At 38.3% G+C, this 20,122-nt stretch overlaps 2 pseudogenes; both read right to left on the bottom strand.

The window, feature by feature from the left end:
* Nucleotides 1–2,281: 2,281 nt before the first annotated feature.
* Nucleotides 2,282–3,330, bottom strand: LOC120262388 (annotated as a pseudogene).
* Nucleotides 3,331–7,836: 4,506 nt separating this feature from the next.
* LOC120262379 lies at nucleotides 7,837–12,130 on the bottom strand (annotated as a pseudogene).
* Between the last annotated feature and the right edge of the window lie 7,992 nt (nucleotides 12,131–20,122).

Raw genomic sequence — 20,122 nt, 5'->3', positions numbered from 1 at the left:
TGCTTAGTTATTAAAAGTCATTATTTTTATTGTTGAAGATGGCCTTAAGCATGCTTAATTGTTAAAAGCTCATAATTTTCACTTGCTGAGAGATGACCTAAGCTATTTTCTATTAAGTTGAAGATGACCTTAAGCATGCTTAATTATTAAAAAAGCATGTTGGGGATTCATATGGTGGGCCAAAGATATATATATATATATATATAAATAGAGTTTTCTTTACAAAAATTCAATTTAGAAAGTATTATTATTTATAAGAAAAATAACAATTATTATAAGCAAAGGTCTCCATCAAGAAGATGAACAGATGAATAAGAATATGGAAGAGTACCATATCATATGATGCTGCCTCTGCTGCTCAATCTCAAATAATATATATAATAATTTCCCAAAATTAATGCCACTGCTCACTAACATCAAGCATACGAGAGAGATGTTATTGATCCTTGAGAGGAAATTGTGGATCATGTTCAGATGATGGAATAATTTCAGTTTTAAGGATATTTAGAGCGAATTTGCAGAAGAACATTCCATTTCTGCGGTAAAATTTTAACCAGATTAAACTGAGATTAATTCTGTTGTTGGTGGAGAGAACAGGAGTAGTAATATCAATGAATGTCCAGATAAAGAAAGAGCAAAGCGCTCAATTCTGCAGTATTTAACAGATAAAAGTAAACAAATTCTGTTTGAAGTTCTGGATTGTTTGTAATGTCGGTGAATATCAAGATAAATGATGCAGAAAAGCATGGTGCATTTTATTAATGTATTTGAAGAGAAAGGTCAATTGAATTGCATGATTTTCCAGCCTAAACCAGCAAAAGCTCGACATTGCATGTGAAGTTGGCGATGCATGTAGTTCAGATATAATAATAGCATCCAACTTCCGCATTGTGGCACCAATGTGTATTTGTGTAACTGTGCTGATACGAAGACAAGGATTCATGTAATACAATCTGCAGATGAAGCTTCGGCAAACAATGGCAGTGGAGATTATGCATCTCCCTTATTCTTGATATTTGATATTTCATTATCGAAATATCACAAATCGAAAGTGATCGTATTGTTTTGAGGAGTTGATGTTGCTGTCTAAATTAATAGGCATAAAATATCTGTTTCAGTACATAGTTCATGAGCTGAAAACTGGATATCGAGATTCATGTATTTAATCTCTTTATTGGATCATTGAAAAATTGAGGTCAATTAATTAACAGCAAGATCCAACATTTTTCTAGTAATATTAACAACACGACAAAGCAAAACAATAACTTACGAAGTTACCTCTTTGGAACTGATTCAATGAAACAATTTGTGCGGTGAAGAAACAGTCCTGCAGCAAAATTCTACAGCAGATTCCAGGAGAATTATATGATAATAAATTGATTCTTCTACATTCTTTCTGCAGAAATTTTCTCGCATCCTTTCAAAAAGTTTTAGACTCTATGAATGTGTACCTTGATTCCTCAATCCAACTTGATTGATGACACAACCGCCTAACAAAAGAAGTGGTAGAACAGCATTACAAGAAGAAGATTGTACTCATGGAGATATCAGACTCAATATATCTCAAAGAGAAGTCATAAGACAACTACATGCCAAAACCCAAGAACACAGTGCGTGGAAGCTAGAGAACACAGCGCTCGACCACACCCGGCATCTCCTATTAATTCCAAAACAATAATCGAACACAAAGAAAAACGAAAGACTGAATGTCAAAGAGAAAGAAACGACAGCACAAAGGAGAATAGTTGGAATAGCAAGCTTAGAATTATTAAACCCACCGAAAAACAACAGCGCCGCATGACTTACGACTCTCCTCTGTTTCAAGTAGGCTAAGCATCAATCAAATCATAGCAGGCATGTCCTTGAGACCATGCATCCAGTGAAAACTTCGCCGATGAGTACACGATGAATCCAATCTTCCCTCAACTTCACTGGATCCACAACATTGCGCCCATCAAAGAGGAATGCAGGCTTCTTGCATGTTGATCATATATCTTCTTGTAATCCAACTGCTTGATATTCATCACTCAGTCAGAATGCAAACTCCATGAGCTCCCTTTGGCAGCTTCATACATCCCAAGTGACAGTAACGCTGTCACAGCGAGAAGGACTTATGTGGTTGGAGATGGATTGAGATGGTCCCAACTCAAAGCTTGTTCATTGAAAGATCACGCTGAATTTGGTCCTCAGTCGCTTGAGGGATCCCTTATATACTGATCTTCGTGCCTTGTCACCCAATGAGACCCCAGCACACATCTATCGCTGCGGTTTCCCTACGTGATCACGTATCTTTCTTGAATGCGAGCAGCAAAGGACAGCGACATCTTCTTCCCGAGACAGTGTTGAACGCCCGGAGGACCGCGACACGGTTTGACAAACCGACTTTTCTGATAGTCATTAATCTTGATGACTTGCTTCCAGTAATGAGCAACCTCAGGCGAGCCATTGCACTCTCGCAAAGTAGCAGACAAAGATTCAGTATGTCTGGAAGCTTGTGATCCTCCAAAACCTCACACTGGCATTCATTTTGCAATTTCTTTGTGTCCTTCCCAGCGGCACAGCCACCTCAGACACATTGGCACCGGTGGCTCCTCACAGAGCGCCCGACAGCACGGCATTCATCGATGATATCCTCTGCGCCAAAGAAAGCATTTGCTGCCAGTTTCAGATAGCTCCTGCCAGACCATAAAATTAGTAGTTAAGGATCCCGATCCTCAGGTACCCAAGCTAGCATAAACACCTGTGAGGTGCTTTTGCACAGCCTTTCTGGCTCTTCCGGTGTCTCCGACCACCCGATAAGCACTTATCGGGATTCGAAAAAGATCTTGAGATTGCGAGACTCAGCAAAGGAACTCCGGGTTTGACAACATCTCGAAAGTTGATCCACTTGTTGCGTTGTGTTGTCCAGAATCTTCTCAATGGTCTGTGCACGTCTTAACAGGAACTGTGGATTTCTCAACCACAATCTTTGTCGAGACTTTTGCAACATCGGCGATCATTCGACGCAGCACTCTCCCAGTATGTAAGATCAGCAGCCTTGCCAGCACCAAGACCTCGTGTTTTGTTGGTGTATTAACCGACACAAAGATGATGTCGGCCTCTGAAACATGCTTTTCAATGTCGGTACTAAAGAAAGTGTCTTCATTGCCAGACTACATCATCAAGGCCGGGCTCATAGATTGGGGAGCTGACTCACTGTTCCATGCAGCAATTCGAGCAACAGATATGCCGACAACCACAACCTCTACATTCCAGGCATTTGAAAGCAATGACAGCCATGGTCGGGGCCACACGACATGCAACCAACTCGAGGCAACAGATCTTCACCATTTTTTCACTGTCTCAGAAAAACAATCAAAAATTTCTTATTGCAACAAACATGATATGCAACAAAATCATTCTCAGATCTGAGTTTCAATATCAATTGCGACAACAAGAACAAAGATCTTAAGCTTCATAATATCAAACAGAAAATTATAACATCTTTTGATATGAGTTCAATGTCCAAAAGGAATCAAAAATCAAAACTTTTATTAGATCTGGAATCACAAGATCATAATGAGAAGACTACAAGCAACAAATACCAAAATCAAAAACAGTGAACAAACATTTTCACAAACTATCAACAACCTTCACAATAACAAGATCCCATAAAGAAACATCAACAGATTGCACTAAAACTCTGCAGATCTACAATCCATACAACCAGACAATAGCCACAAATCAGGAACATAAACATGCATAAAAACAACAGGAAACAGATCGCTTAACCCACAACAACCTTCAGAGAAAAATTAACACTAACAAACAACAACACAAACTTTGGATCAATCAAAATTACCTGAAATCCGAAATGGTTTGAAGAAGGTCAAGCAGAGGATGAAAAGGAAGAAGGAGAAGTCTCTGAAGGAAGAGAAGGCATAGCCTTCCTTAAATACCCAGACTATATATAGGATCAACCCCACCAATAACCATAAAACCAAAAACTAAAAATAAAATAAATAATAATAATAATTAATAATAAATAAATAAATAAATATTTATATAAAAAATATAAGAGGAGTCAAAATCATGAGTTAAACTGGCCCATCCCATGAACTACCAAAATATAATAATGTCATCAGTTGTGCATACAAGAAAACACAAGGGCAATATCACATGAGAGGAAAGTATCAAGGATGAAAGCAAAGTTTTGACATCATATACGTTATACTATAATATTTTTAAATTGTATATGTATAATCAGTTCCGAGAGTATTTCAATCAATAAATTTAAATATTTTTACGTTCCTCAATGGCCAACTAGGAGCATGTTTTTATTTTATTTTATTTATTTTAAATATGGTATTAATAATTAAAATTTTTAATTATACTTAATTATTTATACAATAAATAATCATGGGTTTTTAAAATTAAGATATACTAATATGTTTTAGTATAAAGAGTTAATTAAACCGTTACATTATCATTAATGCAAATTTGGTGGATATGATAAAACGATAGCTATGATAGACAAATTTACTCCCTATGTTTCACTTTCTCTTTTATCAATGGTTTTAAATTTGTATAAATCTTTTAAACATGATACTTGAGAAAAGAAACTTGTGATTATTTTCATCTACTATTCATGTCTTATAGTTTATACTGCTATGACAATAAATTGATTTTTGATATGATCTATTTATATTAATGAGTTTCATTCTTTCTCACAAACTTATATCGATAAATGATGGGTTTCTTTTTAAGTGTGAATTATAATATTTTTCAGAATGTGATATTCACCGATCTATATATTTATTGGACGTTATTTATAGGTTATTTATATTTAAAATATCTTTCGATAAATAAATCATTAGGATCATCGCTACGTAATGGTTTATCCTAAGGCTCGTCGTTATAATGCAGTATACTCAGTATTGCACTCTATATCATTCATATCATACTCTGTACAGTCAAGCGGGTACTATGTATGTCCAGTATAGAATATAGTTTTAAACCCCCAAAAATTATAAAATTCTAATGTGGAACAAAAAAATTTATCTAATTTATATAATATATAAAGGGGTAAAGTTCAATGAATGTATTGTTTTTGAATAGGTAAGTAATTTTATTGCATTTGTGAGATAATGTGGTCATTTGCAAAGGAGGAGAAAAGGCCAAATCTATTTTGTAATTGATACATTTACTTTTTAGATAAATACAAGAAAATAAAATATAAAACAATTGTTGTTGGGTTATGAGAACTCCTGCTTTGAGCAATATTTTAAAACATTTTGTTGGAATGAAATAATCGTATATTTAATTGCCAATTACTCCTTTCTACTTCCATATAAATAATTGTATATTTAATTGTACAAATTACTCTCTCTACTTCCATATAAAATCGATCATTGATATTTCGAGAAATATCAAATTAGAGGATATACACCTCAAATGTTAAAAACAACATGACTTTAACACTAGAGGGCTATGCCAAAATCGAAACCATTTAAAATTGTGCTCAACTAATTAATTCACCTATGTGTCATTTAGAGCGATGATCTTCTCAGTAAATGTCGCTTTTACCTCGCATTCGCTGTTTAGTAAATTCTTGATAGTTTTTTGTCAGTTAGTTATCTTATATTCTCCTAAATTTGTGAAATCATTTAATTAAAGTATGATTTATCCATTTTTAATAAATAAAATTTTTATCAATCATTTTTGTGAGAAATACCAAAACAAATACTATTAAGAAGCTATAAACAAAATTGAGAGAAGAGGCTGAGAGAATTAATCATTGGAACACAACAGGGGCAACAAAAACCAAAACTTTATGGTAATCATAAGAATTAACAAACAATAACAACAAAAAGATGAGTTTTTTTCTTTAATAATTTATGATAAAGCAAAGAGAAAGAAAGCTTAAAGAGCCAGGAATCAATGAAAGTTATGAGTGAGATTGAAGCATAACAGACACATCAACAACCATGCAAACACTTGCTGGCACAAAGAAAATGTGCAAGAAAAAGGACTTTGTTTGATGGAAACGTAAAGTGAAGGATTGTTCTCCAAACTAGTGATGGAGAAAAAGAACATTAAATTTTAAACATTGGCTCTTTTGCAAACACCTCCCTAAAACTTTTTCTTATTTCATTTTCACAAAGTTCTAATTTTTATGCAATATCTCAATGTCGAAAATATCAAAATGTGCTCCCGTATTTATACGTTTATGTCTATTTAGTCACTCTAATTAGATCGAATCGCTTTTTGCTTCCACCTAAAGCTAACAGTGATAAAAAGGCGAAAATATAAAAATACAATCGGATGGATTTTATATTAGAGGGCTAAAATAAGATGAAACATAAATACTATTTTAATATTTAAATCTTTTTTTTTTAATCAACTAGGGCATATTTTTGGTTTCTCATATTTTTCAACTTTTGTTTGAGGTAAGGTCATTTTGGAGACTCGGCTTAGGGTCATGTTATAAGACTTGGAATCTCCGATTAAATCTAAAATATATGCGGGAGAGGAATAATTGTACTCAAGCAACATGTTCTCTCATCAATTTCAATTCTAATCAAAATTGACTCAATCAACGTGTTCTCTCACTAATCTCATTATGATCAAAATTGGCTTTTATATTTTCTTTTAAGTTCACTACAATACAAGACTCGGAGAAAAATAAATCAGGAGATTCAGAAACAATCTTCTTTACTTAAAAACTTTCACTCCTTAAAAGAGTCACAATTTGATGACTCATCATTTTCATCATCTAAAAACAGGTAAATTTTTTAGTAGACCATTAAATTTCAATTTGGCTCAATTTCAGCGCACTCATCGATTGAGCGATTTTATAGTCAGCTTGTGATCGTCAACTTTTGATTTTGATCAACGATGCAAATCAGAAGATTTCAATCGCCCACCACTGCATTGTCGTCTGAGAAAATCCAAGATCGCTCCTTCCAGTAGCGCTATTAAATTTATTAGAGGCGTATCACGTCATCGAAAAAGTCAGTATAATTTATTTGGGCATAAAATCCTCCATTTACTACCCTAATAAAATCAAATTAAAATTTGATTAGCTAAATTACATACAAAATTGAGAGTTCAGATATGATGAAAAGTAAACGGTAGAAATCTCAGAGATCTCTTAAAACATTTACCCACCTAAAACCTCGTTTGTTTTTACTTTTTGATATCATATTGAAATGTCACCCACCACGTCTTACGCTGCTTCCCATATTTTATATTTTGACTTTCTAAATAACTATCTTTGTGGTCTTGCTCGTTTTTCTAATATACTTTGTTGATTTATCTACTTTTACCCAAAAATAATAATAGTAACAGTAAAAAAAGAGTATAAATAAGGTAATAATATTTCATTTCCTCCTCGGCTTCTACCTAGATATTAAAAGTGGAAATATACTCAATCAGCATGATTCTGCCTAAACTTGAACAAGTGTAGATGAAATTCACTTCTAATTCACCGATTTTATATTGGGTTCAAAGGATATCCAAATATGTGTGGTGGTGTATATATAGCCTGGTTGCATCCTTGTTCTTGTTTCTTGCTTGTTAAAAGACAAACTGGATGAAAAATCCTATAAAATCATCTTGTAATCTTCATAACATTCTTAACTTCTTTCTCAAACTAATAAACAAAAGGAAGCATTATATATATAATGCCATCAACACTACACTGCCATTGGAAAACAATCAAAGCTCTCATGAGTCCAAGAACCATTCTTGATTTCAAGTCTCGAGGATCGAAGACCCGGGCAAAAATTCAGTTCACTCGACAGTAATGAGTTCAGGGCGATCGCCAGGTCAGCTCAGCCAAACATTGTCTCCGTTTCAGCGGCCAAGTGCAAGACCTGAGGAAGCACGCTCTATGATTGCGTCGAGCTCAGGGTGGTTGCTAAACAGATCAACATGGCCGTGCAAGCAGGCGCAGAGTGGCGTGCCACGTGACCAGGGATCCTGTTGTCTTGATTGCCTGTATAGAAACCAAAAAGCAGATGAAAGCAGTTGGCAAAAACCGAATGAAAAAGATATCCGGAGTAGCAAGTGATGAGAATAAGAGAGACCCTGCAATGGCTTTGTGGAAGAAGATCAAAGAGGTGATCCTCACACAGCAGAGAACCTGAGAATAGTAGATGTTCACATAATACTATCTGTGTTCCATTTATTGACAATGTGACAAGACAAACAGAAGCAAAATCGAACACTCAGTAAATATGATAATTGGGTGAAGTGTTTTTGTAGTTATGATACATCTCTCCCAAAAATTACAGACTGGGGAAGTATATAATCTATGAATATATATTGTTATTTACAGAATGCACTCAATAGTTGATAGTCTCACACTTGTCTATGATGAAAGTTTTAAAGGCCATTTTCCAAGAAGCGCCCGCTTCTGCGAGCAGTGATCACCCGGTTAGTTTCGGCGTTCTCAGCATCGGGTGATTATGGCAGCTGCATGCCCAAGAGTTCTCTGCTGCTCTCTTAAGCATGAATGCCTGGATAAGTCAAAAGCCGGGTTAAAAGGAAATACGATAATATACACCATGAATCGTCATGCGGCATTTATATTGATTTTGAATGGTATGAGAGATGGGACCTGGCGGTGGTGAAGATTTCCAATTTGCCTGTTTGCTGAAAACCAAGGTTCTCCGTCGATTTGGACTGGTAGGGGCAAAAGTTGAATCTTTATAGATTCCCCTGTGCAAGTCTTCGGGCTCGGGAGAGCCCAACCTATAACCACAATGGAACATACATAATTGTCATGGCTAATCACTTGGTCAAAGGGAAAAAGTCTAATCCACTTCAAAGTTTAACTAGATTAGGCTCAGTATAGCTTGAACATATAATAGAAGGTGATGGATTAAACAGGGGAGTATCTTTGCTCAAGTACCTGAAGCTTTCCAAGATGCCATGTTCCACTGATGCTAACAACTTCCAATATTTTGTCATGCATTGATTGAGGATCAAAATTATCATAATTTTCATCTTCATTTTGCCCACAAAATCAACCTCCCATGTAGCTACCAATGTTAGCTGACGAGCACTCCCTTCTGCATCCTGCAAAATAGTAGAAAAACAAACTATATATACACAGAATAATATTAAAATTCATAAAGGTTTTGCAGCACATAAAAATGAAAATTAAGTTATTTTGCAAGGTGTGAAACTCCAAAGTTCCCACTAAAATTCAGTTCAACATACAAACCTCAGGAACTTCTATTTCTACACCATCAACCTCAATCTGATCTGCCACGGAAAGTCGGCAAATGTCCTGTCCATGTGATGCTCTTAGCGCCTTCTCGGCATACAGCACTTTGTTTACAAACTGCAAAGGACATCCACAGATTCACCTATAATGGCCTAAAAGTTGCAATTGATAAATGAAACATATCAAGCAAATTTTGAAATCATGGATGGTGGTGAGGGTGAGAATATTAACCAAGCAGGCACTTCAAATATTTGTAGATAATACAGGAATACTCTGTAGCAGAACACCTTTTCAAGAGTTGGAGCAGGGGGAGTAGTTCTAGTATTAGTTGTTCTTATATCATTTTTCCTAAAGAGTTCAAAGCCGTCCAACATACAGTAGATTATCATTCATCCATAGCATAAGTACTAATCACAAAACCTGAACAAAATTAAATCCAGTAATGTAAAAACACAAGACTGACGAGCTGCCACAACATTCTATATAGTGCTATGATAATGCTCTGCTAGAAAAACATGTAGCTTTAGAGATGAGCAGAGCGCATTTCAGAGATAAGTAACACAAGTTCGAATGTAACATGAGTTGGTTTTCCGACATTTTGAAGTAACGGTCAACATGGCCACTAATCATGTTGGACCAATCTGGTGAGAACCATTTACAATGATCTATTACCAATTATGAGGTTTTCTATATACCATGTTAAAAGTAAGTACAAGCTCATAGTCCCTCTAGTGGGAAAAAGCAGCTGAATACCTGGCTGTAAAAAATTTTTCAGAGGTTCTCTTCCCGCCCAGATTATGAATGTCCAGTGCAACCTTTGCATCACACCCAATACCTGAAAAGTGTTGAGATGTAATGGCACACCATCATCAATATGTCATTGGAAGATCTCCATTACTTACCAAGATAGTTGTTCATGAATTTTTGAGGGGTTGACTTTTCTTATCTTGGAATTTGTTATTGTTACCTTCCATCTATCAAGAATTGTAACTGCAGCATGCTCCATGTCATGCAAAATTGTGCATAAACCACCATGTTTCTCAACAGCACCAAGACCACCACCCCAGGATAGAACTCTAGCAAGATCATTACCAGTACCAGCAGGAAGAATTGCAACTGGTGGAGGAGATTCATAATTCTGCTTGTCTATTGTATCAAGGACAACCAACTGTCCCACTCACCACCACAAACAAGAATCCTGAAGTGAGGGGTACCTTTCTGAATAGATAAAGTCCTACTTCTGGTCCCTGTGCTGAACTTAACTCAAAGAGACCTGAAAGAAGAACCAATTTTAGGCTTACCCTAAACAAACAAATGAGAGAACATAGCTAATTCAATCATTTTAGTAAGAGACAACTTAAAAACCGCTCAAAGCGTGCGAGATGCTTAAGAAAAGATTAAGTTTGACTTCCCTCAATGCTAACAATGAGATGTCTGCCTCTTATCAGGCTATGTTGGTTCTAAAGAGAATGTTCATGATATAACACATAAGAAATTAAGAAGCTTTTGAATTGAGGGTGAGCAGTCAACTATGTACAGAAAGATCATTAAAAGATAACAGCAAGCCTACAAATGGAAAGCACCCCCCAAAATCAAATTATAAAAATAATAGGAAAGACTCATAACCTTATGAGCCAGAAGAAACTAGTTTAGATTTCCCACTGAATGAAAGCCTAGTAAAAACACACTATAATTATGCATATACAGTCATAAAGCTGTGAAGGACTTTAAGATACCAACCTGAGACCGGTTTAGAAGCTTGTGTGAGCGATGCTTAAGGGAATCTCCACGTTGTGCACCACTTTTCTTGTTGATAAAAACTAAAAGTGGTCTGGCATCTGGAGGCAAGTCAATCAATTCATATTTCAGTTTGACTCCTACAATTTGAGAATCATCACTTCGCTTGAAAGTTGAACTTCGTTTTGGACTTGCCTTTAGATCCCCCCTGCCATCACTTTCACTACTTTGAATTGAGTTACCAGCATCCACGATTCCATTCCCATGTTCAGCATTCACATTAGATCCCTTGGGAGTTTGATGACCATCAGCAATGCTATCTGTGGATGATTCTACAGTACTGGGACTAGTATTAGCTGCATCAGTGGGCAAGTCTGCACCATGCTTATACTTTTTACTGTGACTCCTGAGACGTCCATGTATATTGGAAGCTAACTCATTTGCACCATGTGTAGTGTGCTAAGGAAAGCCCTCCTGATCCAGGTCTGCTAAGGTCCTTAACATGAGAGGTGATAGAATAAGCCGCTTGAAAGGTCCCAGGTCACATCGTCACCTGTTTCATTAGCCATGCTAGAATGACAATCAACATGCACCAGCCGTTGACACCACATACAACACCAAATCGGAGACCCACCAAGGAAAGACCCACTGCATGGTTCTTCACATAGCTGACGGCAAGGAGTTTTCTTCCATCCTATCAGTTAATTCTGTCCACTGACTGTCCATTGGTGGATTCCGTGTTTTATAACCAATCAAGGATATACATTTGCAATCTTTCTGTGAATTTGAGGAACATATTAAATGGGCAGCCGCTGCCAAACATCTAGCGGTGGTGCATATTCAGAAGCCATCATCTGCCCAAGTGGTTGAGGTGCGGAAACAGGCTCCAAGCACACACAGCATTTCAGGCCTTTGGCACGAGATCCAGATTCAGAAATCCAAACATGAGCTGCAACAGGTGCTTTATTATGCTTTGCTTTCCGGTTCTTCCTTGACCTAGCTATAGCTCTCATCAAGCTTAAACTAATATTTTCGTCTCCACTGGAAGACGAGCATATAGCTAATGTCAATATGCCAATAAGAGCAACAGTGACATAAGCAAACACTAAAACCGAGATTCTCCTGTCTCATCTGACTTGAAGCCCAACTGGGAAGCAACACCCCATATAGGTCATCCATTCTTTTTAATATGACTTTAGCACCATATATATGCCATCAGTGAATTCACTCCTGAATGACAAACCAAAGGCAAACAATCAGTCAATTCAGTAACCGTTTACGCAACAAATATCACCAACAGGACAAGGACTCTATATGAACACTAAAGCAGATAACCTAAGGAACCACACCAAGACATTCTAAGCAATCACAATCTTAAAAATAGTATAAAGCCAAAGAAAAGCTTATTTATTCACTCAATAATTTCTAAAAGAGAGATTCAGTGAATCACTTGTCTAAATTTGTAGATCAACACAAACTTAAAATCAAATCCAACAATAAAACCACCAGACACGGCTAACACCTGCAGATCAAAATCTGAAATTATCATTATAATCCTAACATTAAAATACACACACACACACACACACACACAACTTAGACAACATCTAACCCTAAACCATGCCAAATAAATAAATAAATACATAGTGCTTTCTGTGGGATCTTTGAACTTTATACTCTTCATCAAACACCCTGTTGAAAAACATATCCATCAGAACCATATGGAGAAAAAGCCTACATTCAACAAACAATGCAAGCTAACTTGCTAGAATACACCAATCAAACAGAACCTCTTTATTACACACCAAAAACAAAAGTCCAAAAAGTTAACACTAACACAAACCTAATTTACCAACAAAACTCACTAACCTTATTCATTCCAACCACGTCAAAGTACCTAACTTTCTAAATCCAAACGTCCATTATCACCATATTCTCCAACCTAGTACCCATAAAAACCCTAAAACGAGATAAAAACGCATAAAGCTCCAGACAGGAGACAACAATAACAACTTCCAAACAGATCACTAAACAAATTCATTCCACCAACCAAGCTCCCACCTTTCTCAATCAAACATTACTTTCACCCTATTTCCAATAACAACAGCCATAAACCCTAAAAAAATAAATCAAACTCAAGAAACGCACCAAATTAATAGAAAAAACACAACCGCCAAAGCAAATCATTGAACACAAAGATAAACAAAGCTACCTCTAGGGTTTTGATCGTTGATTAGGTCGATCTGGGCTCCAATTACATCCTCGAATCCCAGGATCTCCATTGCCTCCTCTCACCGCTCTCCCAACATTGATTAACTTTGATCACTGAGATCCAGCCTTGCTAACAATCTTTGCTTTTAATAAAAAGAAGCAACTTTGCTTGATGAGACGATTCCATTGGTGGGGGCCCAACTGCATTCCCTTCTGGTCAAATCTCAGCCCTTAGATCTCATCAATCAGATCCATCATGACCCTACATTTTATTAATATTTTAATTCTATAAAATTATAAAAATACTAATTTAAATCACATTATTAGAGATCTAATTTAATTGATTGAAAGTAACAAATAATCCCTGAATGCAATTGATAAAGTATTTAAAGATGGGTTTACCAATCAGATAAGTTTATGGAAAGTGTATTATAGTCTTAAGTAGGGCCGGTCTTAGGGAAAATGGGACCTAGACAAAATTAATTTATTCAAAATTATTTTTATTAAATAAAATTATATATTAAAAATACAAATTATTATTAATAATTATGATAAATAAAATATTATTAAAGTGGAAATGCTAGAAAAACACTTTTAAGTTTGTAAAATCAAAAGCACATTAGTTTTTCTGATCACAACCCTCCTTTTAAAGTCATGATGTTTTTAATTTTTGCCAGACGCTAGCGGATGTGAGCGGATTGAGTTTCAAATTTTTGGACGAAAATGCCCTTGCATGGGGGAGTCGTGGCTGCGAGCCATCTCGGCGTTGAGGAGGAAGTGGGGGTTTTTCGTGAGAGTAACCACGAGGCAATTTATTGGAGCCAGTTTAATTGCTTTTTCTCAACTCACGTCTTCGACTTTTACATTTCGCATCGTCTCAGAGTTGTCTCTACGTGAGCCTCTGTGAGTGGCATTTTATCGACTTTTCCTTTCCATCGGTATCTCGAAGGAGAAGTCCCCATGTAACTAGTTGGCGTTTCGTGGGTTTGCGATCTAAGGTATTTAGTATGGTTTTTATGTTAGCGTTACATTCTGAAAAAAGATTTTTCGGTTTTGTTTTGTGCTCTGTTTTTTTGTTGGAAGATATTGAAGTGCGGGGGGATTTCTCATTTGGGGTTTTGTTAGTCTGTGAGGGAGATTTCTCGGCTAGGGTTTTGTTTTTGTTTTGCGTTTTTCAGTATGTATACGCTATCGAAATAGTTTTTCGATTGTTATGATTTAGTAGTAATATTTATAATGTACATTTCCGTTTCGTTTGATATGGTTGCGATTTTTACAAATGAGGGTTGGCGTTTAGAAATGAGATATTACTGAGTTTAACATTTGTTGTCTCTGTTTAAAAGTATTCTACGTCTACATTTTAACAAAATGGGTCTACGTTTAACATTTTATATCTACGTTTAATAAGCGAGAGTTCTGAGTTTAAAACCTTATATTTCAGCTTAAACTTTTGTCGATCTGATCTGCTGATGCGAGCTTGTGATTATGGCGGTCGACCTAGTTAATGGGCGTTGCTATTTGGCGCGGTTGTGGAGACCTTAGGTTTGAATTGAAAGTTAACATGACCCCTCGACAGCTGGGAGATTATTCGAGAGGACACTAGTTTGCGGCGTTATTTGGTGGAAGCCATATACCGAGAGGGCCCTTCTTGATTCTCTTTTTTGCAAAAGTGCGATGGTCGCACCGATAAATTCGAGGATCGGGGAAAGCTGCTGAGTTTTCGAGACCTCGAGATGTGGCCCTCGTTCTTGAGTACGCGTTGCGATGGCGGCGTGGGTGGTCTTCGGAAAGAAGAAAACCCGGTCGGCGTTCGAAGGGCGGTATCTATCAAAGACCTACGAGAGGCAGCGGAGACTCCGTCGAGAGCACTCACGGTGCGACTTGTTCGACAGAGGGAGAAGAAGATAATTTTGTCAAACTCGATGGTGTACCTCGTAGGGACGAGTCCTCTTCCCAAAATACATCATGCTCGGTTCGAGGCTGGATGCGTTGATTACGTCGATGATCTACCGAGCCGTGAGGCGTCTGGCGTAGGCGCGAGCGGCGCTGCAAGTGGCTTATGGAGGATATTCCTAGCGGCCTAGCGAGTGCAAGATAGATCTGCGGGAAGAAGACCAACCACGAGTACGTTAAAGGGTTGCTCGGTCGGCTTAACGTCTGGTTTCTGGTGGCCGGAGCAGGGGAAGAAAGTCCGTTTCGGCGAGATCCCAAGGATCGTTTGTGCTACGGTGAAAGTACTACAGGGAAAGCGGCGGCGGTGAAAAGCGAGCTTGTCATCGCTCGATGGAAAAGAGGTAATAAATCATGGATGATGTCTAACATAAGTCTTTAATGTTTAAACATTTTTATTTAGCGTTTAACTTTAGTATTTACGGTTTAACTATTATTACATACTTGGTTTTAAATATTTTGTTCTCCGTTTAATTATATTCTATAACGTTTAAATATATAGTTTTTATAGTTTAAAAATGAATGATCTCGTTGAAATTGTTTGGTTTACATATGTTAGTTTCACGAGTTTGGTTCGGTGAATCTTTGAAGAAGAAATATTTGTTGGCGTCAATGAAGCGGATGGATGCCATTGCTCAGGAACCACTTGCTCGAAGGCGAGGATGAGAGGCGGCCACTCATCGATCGTGCTGGCTGGGCCCGTTCTCCTACTTCCGACCCTGCAGCGCGCGCATTCCTCGGCCATGGAGAAGCCCTCCCCTACCCGGCGAGTTGCAGACAACCCCCTACCCGCGACAGCAGCGGTCCCCGACCATGGCGGCCCTCCGGCCAGTGGCGGCCCCAGCGTGACATTAGGGCGAAGATGTCACCGCAACTCTTATCGCGAGCGTGACGAGATATTGATGACGAGGTTTTCCTCGGCTAGTCGCTCGTGTGGAGGGCTGGAAGGGCGTTCGCGGCCATTTGCGCCATCCCTCGAAAGACCGAAGCACCGGGGACGAGCAGGCGTCGGATTTGTGACGGCGGCGACATCATCGGGAAGGTCGTTCAAAGGCGGCCACATTCGAAGAGACTTGCGAAAAAGAGGGAGAACAATCGCCTCTGTCTCCAGCGCCGGTGACGATGAAACAATAGCAACACCATCGGTGATCGTCTATTCTCGAGTGCATCGCCGTTGATGACATAGCCGTGGCGGTGGAGGACATCGTAGATGATGTGGCGTTCTTGCGGTTGAGAAAGGTGGGTTGACTCTCTTCTCGATGAAATGTCGACCGGTGGGCAAGTTTGCGAGATGCGGCATCAGATGGACACGATCCACGAAGGTCGAGAACAAGTTAAGGGTGTGTCTCCCGATGATCTTTGTTGTCGTAGCCCGCGGTTGAGAAGATCGTCGAATCCGTTCGAGTGGCACGTGGCCGACGATCTGCATGACCAGCGGGGACACAATCCCACCACAGCAAGAACCATGTAGGAAGTGTATGCGGTTGATCTTTGTCGCCCAGTCGTCCGCGTCGAAGCGGACACAATCCCACAACAAGAACAACAATGTAAGGATGTGTACGCGGTTGATCTTTGTCGCCGTCGTCCCGCATCGAAGGAAGATCTTGATGAAGACCCCGAGCCGAACAGCGAGAGAGATGATCAAGGCCCGATCAAAAAAATTGGACCGAGGCGGCTCGGAAAGCTTTTTATTCGAAGAAGAAGAAATGGGTTGGCACGAGTCGTCTTAACAAATCTGACGAGGAGTTGATGAGGATCTTCCTCAGCTGCTCTATGGACGGAGTAAGTGTAACGTTTTTATGATATTGTTTAAAGGGTTTCTTATAGTGTTTAACTATTACCTAATAGTGTTTAATACCATTATGTTTATCATTTAAGTTTTACGCCTTCTAGTTTAATTATATATAATATCATGTAACAATTGATAATATCATTTAAATATTTACTAATATGGTCTTCTAATATACGTTATCGTTTAACCTCGGCCTTTATCGTGTGGAAGAATAGTATTTGTCGGCCTCACCTGTGACGAGGTTACTACTGACTTGAGGGGAAGGAGATGGTCAGTGATGATGTGATGGGCGGCTTTCAGTATGCATAATACAAAAAGTCGGTGACGAGCCATATCCTTACAGAAGCGCGCCTCCATCATCAGGACGCTTACTTGTTGTTTATGTCAAAGCGAGGGACGACGCACATGACACAATTATGGCTATGATCGGGGGATCTTGTCGCTGACACTGCGTGAAGTTAAAGTGTCGTCCTCCAGATAATCATGAATGGCCACTTCCATGTACGTCAGTCACGGACGATGATAAACAAGAATCTGAGGCGTTATTCTTCGTGTCAGGAGTGCGATAAGGACAGCGTTGGACATGGTAAGTTCTTTAATTATGTCCGATTAATATACATTTTGGTATTTAAATCGGTATTCTAATCTCGACTTGCATATCTCGGCAGTGGAATCTATTCGACCTTTGTGTCGATATGGAGTTAAGCGAGTCGGCGGCAACAAAAGTACCGCTCGTGCGCGACACGAAACCCCGCCAAAAACAAGGAAGCGTCGATTGCGCCGTCTACGTCATCGCGGTTTATCGAGCAATTCTTGTGGGGTGAGAAGTTCACGACTACTGGAGACGGGGCGTTCCTTACCTCGGATTACGGTATGTTACCCGCATACTTAAGGAGGGAGGCGGTCGGCGTCCATGACAAAGGGGGTCGTCCTGGCGGGTTAAATTCGTTTTTTTGAATAACATGTCTTGTATATCATGTATCGATTTTGTTTTCAAATGTAAATACGGACAAATTCAATTCATTGTTTTTCGTGTTGAAGAACATGACTTGTATATCTTAATGTAAATTTTTGTTTGTTTTTGAATTGTAAAAGCGGGTTAAATTCCATTCGGTTTTTATTTCATTGTTTAATTTTACGTTGTAATTGTGTACATTTCACTTTCATTGTTTAAATATAGTATATATCGTTTAAACATCGAGTTTTAAATATTTCAAATTACGAGTGTACCCGTTTAAAATAACACTTTCTCTGTTTAAATAAATGCACTTATTGTTTAACTAAATATGGAAAGTTGCCCATCAATACACAATTCAATTCATTGTTTTTTTGTTTTTCGAAGAACATGACTTGTATATCTCAATGTAAATTTTTGTTTGTTTTCAATTGTAAAGGCGGGTTAAATTTCATTCGGTTTCATTTCATTGTTTAATTTACGTTGTAGTTGTGTACATTTCCGTTTCATTGTTTAAATATACCATATATCGTTTAAACATCGGTTGAAATATTTCAAATTACGATGTATCCGTTTAAAAATAACAATGTCTCCGTGTAAATACATTCAATTCGTTGTAAATACACAATGTTTTCCACATCATCGTCGGTTTTATTAACAATGCCTAGTCGTGACGGCAGTTTCATTACAAGATAAAGTCGATTGTGGCCGGATCCTTGGCGGCGGGCTGCAGATGTAACTTCGCGGACATCAAAGCGCTTGCGACTCGATCCTCTTTCGTCTGAGCCGCCCGGGTCGCCTTCTAATCGCGGTCGATGCATAAGCGAAGCTCACGATTTCCGATCCCGAAGGCTGTCAGTCGTCGGGTATGGGGAATATAGCTTCCTTGTATGCCGGGTTTGTAATTGTCGGCGGTGAAGTACCCGCTAATAAATCGATGTGCGTTGGTGTGCATGCGCATTATTCTTTGCATGAGCATGTTTGCGAGGGATACCATAAACTTGCCACCTTCGACATGAACAAGTTACGATGGCGAGATCCGCGGAGTTCTTTGCGTTGGTCGATCGCTCGTAGCGATCGTCGACACAACGACCAACGCAGATTTCGGTGTCCTCAACAATGATCTCTAACTCGAGATGTATATGCGGGCGTAAGTAGGGTCTCCCATTTGGTCGACTTGCTCACGCGGTTACATAACATGCGCATCAACTTGAACCGGCAAATAAGGTTAAACAAAAGGCGATGATGGTTAAATAATTACGTCGACATGTTTAAACATTATTGTAATTAAATAAAGCGAAAATGATTAATATTTAAAAGTCGGGAAAAAGTGTAATTAAACAAAGATTGAGAATGTTTAAAAGGGTAATACTAAATGTTAAGTGTAAATCAACATTCGCGAGACCTTATGGAGTCGACCATTTTTCGTCATCGGTAAATGGCGAGCTTCCTTGATCGAAGCATTGAGCGACTCACGACGTTCGAGAGACATCTCACCCAGCGATCACCTCCGAGCAGGATAATTCGACCATACGGTGTGATAAACTTAACCACGACAGAGAAACTTGAGACCCCATCGGCTCACATATCTCATTAACACCAATTCCCGAAAGTGCGAGCCGTGAACATTAGCGCTCTTCCCTCCCCGTTGAATCTAGCAATACCACAAAAAAACTCTCCATAATATATCGATTGAAAACCAAATCGTACAAAACCAAATGAAATGAAGAACAAAAGCGAAGGCGGCGAAGAAGAGTAGAAGATGTAAAGAACAAGCACGGTCGGAAAAGGCAGACAAAAAAATGCCGCGTTGTATGCATAGAGGTTAGACTAGGCGTGATGTGATTGGGCGGTATTTTTCCCTCCATCGAGGGCAAAAGGGAAATATATGTCATTGTCGCGAGGAAGACATATTGTCGATCGTTCGAATGAAAGTTCTCAACTCAACATGAGTCTACGTGTAAGCGTCAAGCTTTTTATGTTTAAGCGAGATACATATAGTGTTTAAAAATAACGGTTAGCTGTTTAACTAAAAGTCTATATCATGTAAATAATATGTTATTGTTTTAAATTGAATGTTTTTCAGCTGACATCAGCGTTGCTAGATGGGTACCTCTGAGTCATTTGTTTAAACATATTTACGTATTTTTCTTAAACACCGTTGTCGTTGTTTAAAGAGTAACTTGAGTATTGTTTAACTTTTTCTATTGTTTACAATGAGCGTTTTTTTGTTTCCCACATTGTTTTTACTAGGTCTCTGTTT

Source organism: Dioscorea cayenensis, chromosome 1 (assembly GCF_009730915.1).
Source record: "Dioscorea cayenensis subsp. rotundata cultivar TDr96_F1 chromosome 1, TDr96_F1_v2_PseudoChromosome.rev07_lg8_w22 25.fasta, whole genome shotgun sequence".
In the NCBI taxonomy this organism is placed as follows: domain Eukaryota; kingdom Viridiplantae; phylum Streptophyta; class Magnoliopsida; order Dioscoreales; family Dioscoreaceae; genus Dioscorea; species Dioscorea cayenensis.
This window is presented reverse-complemented; position numbering and strand designations above follow the sequence as displayed.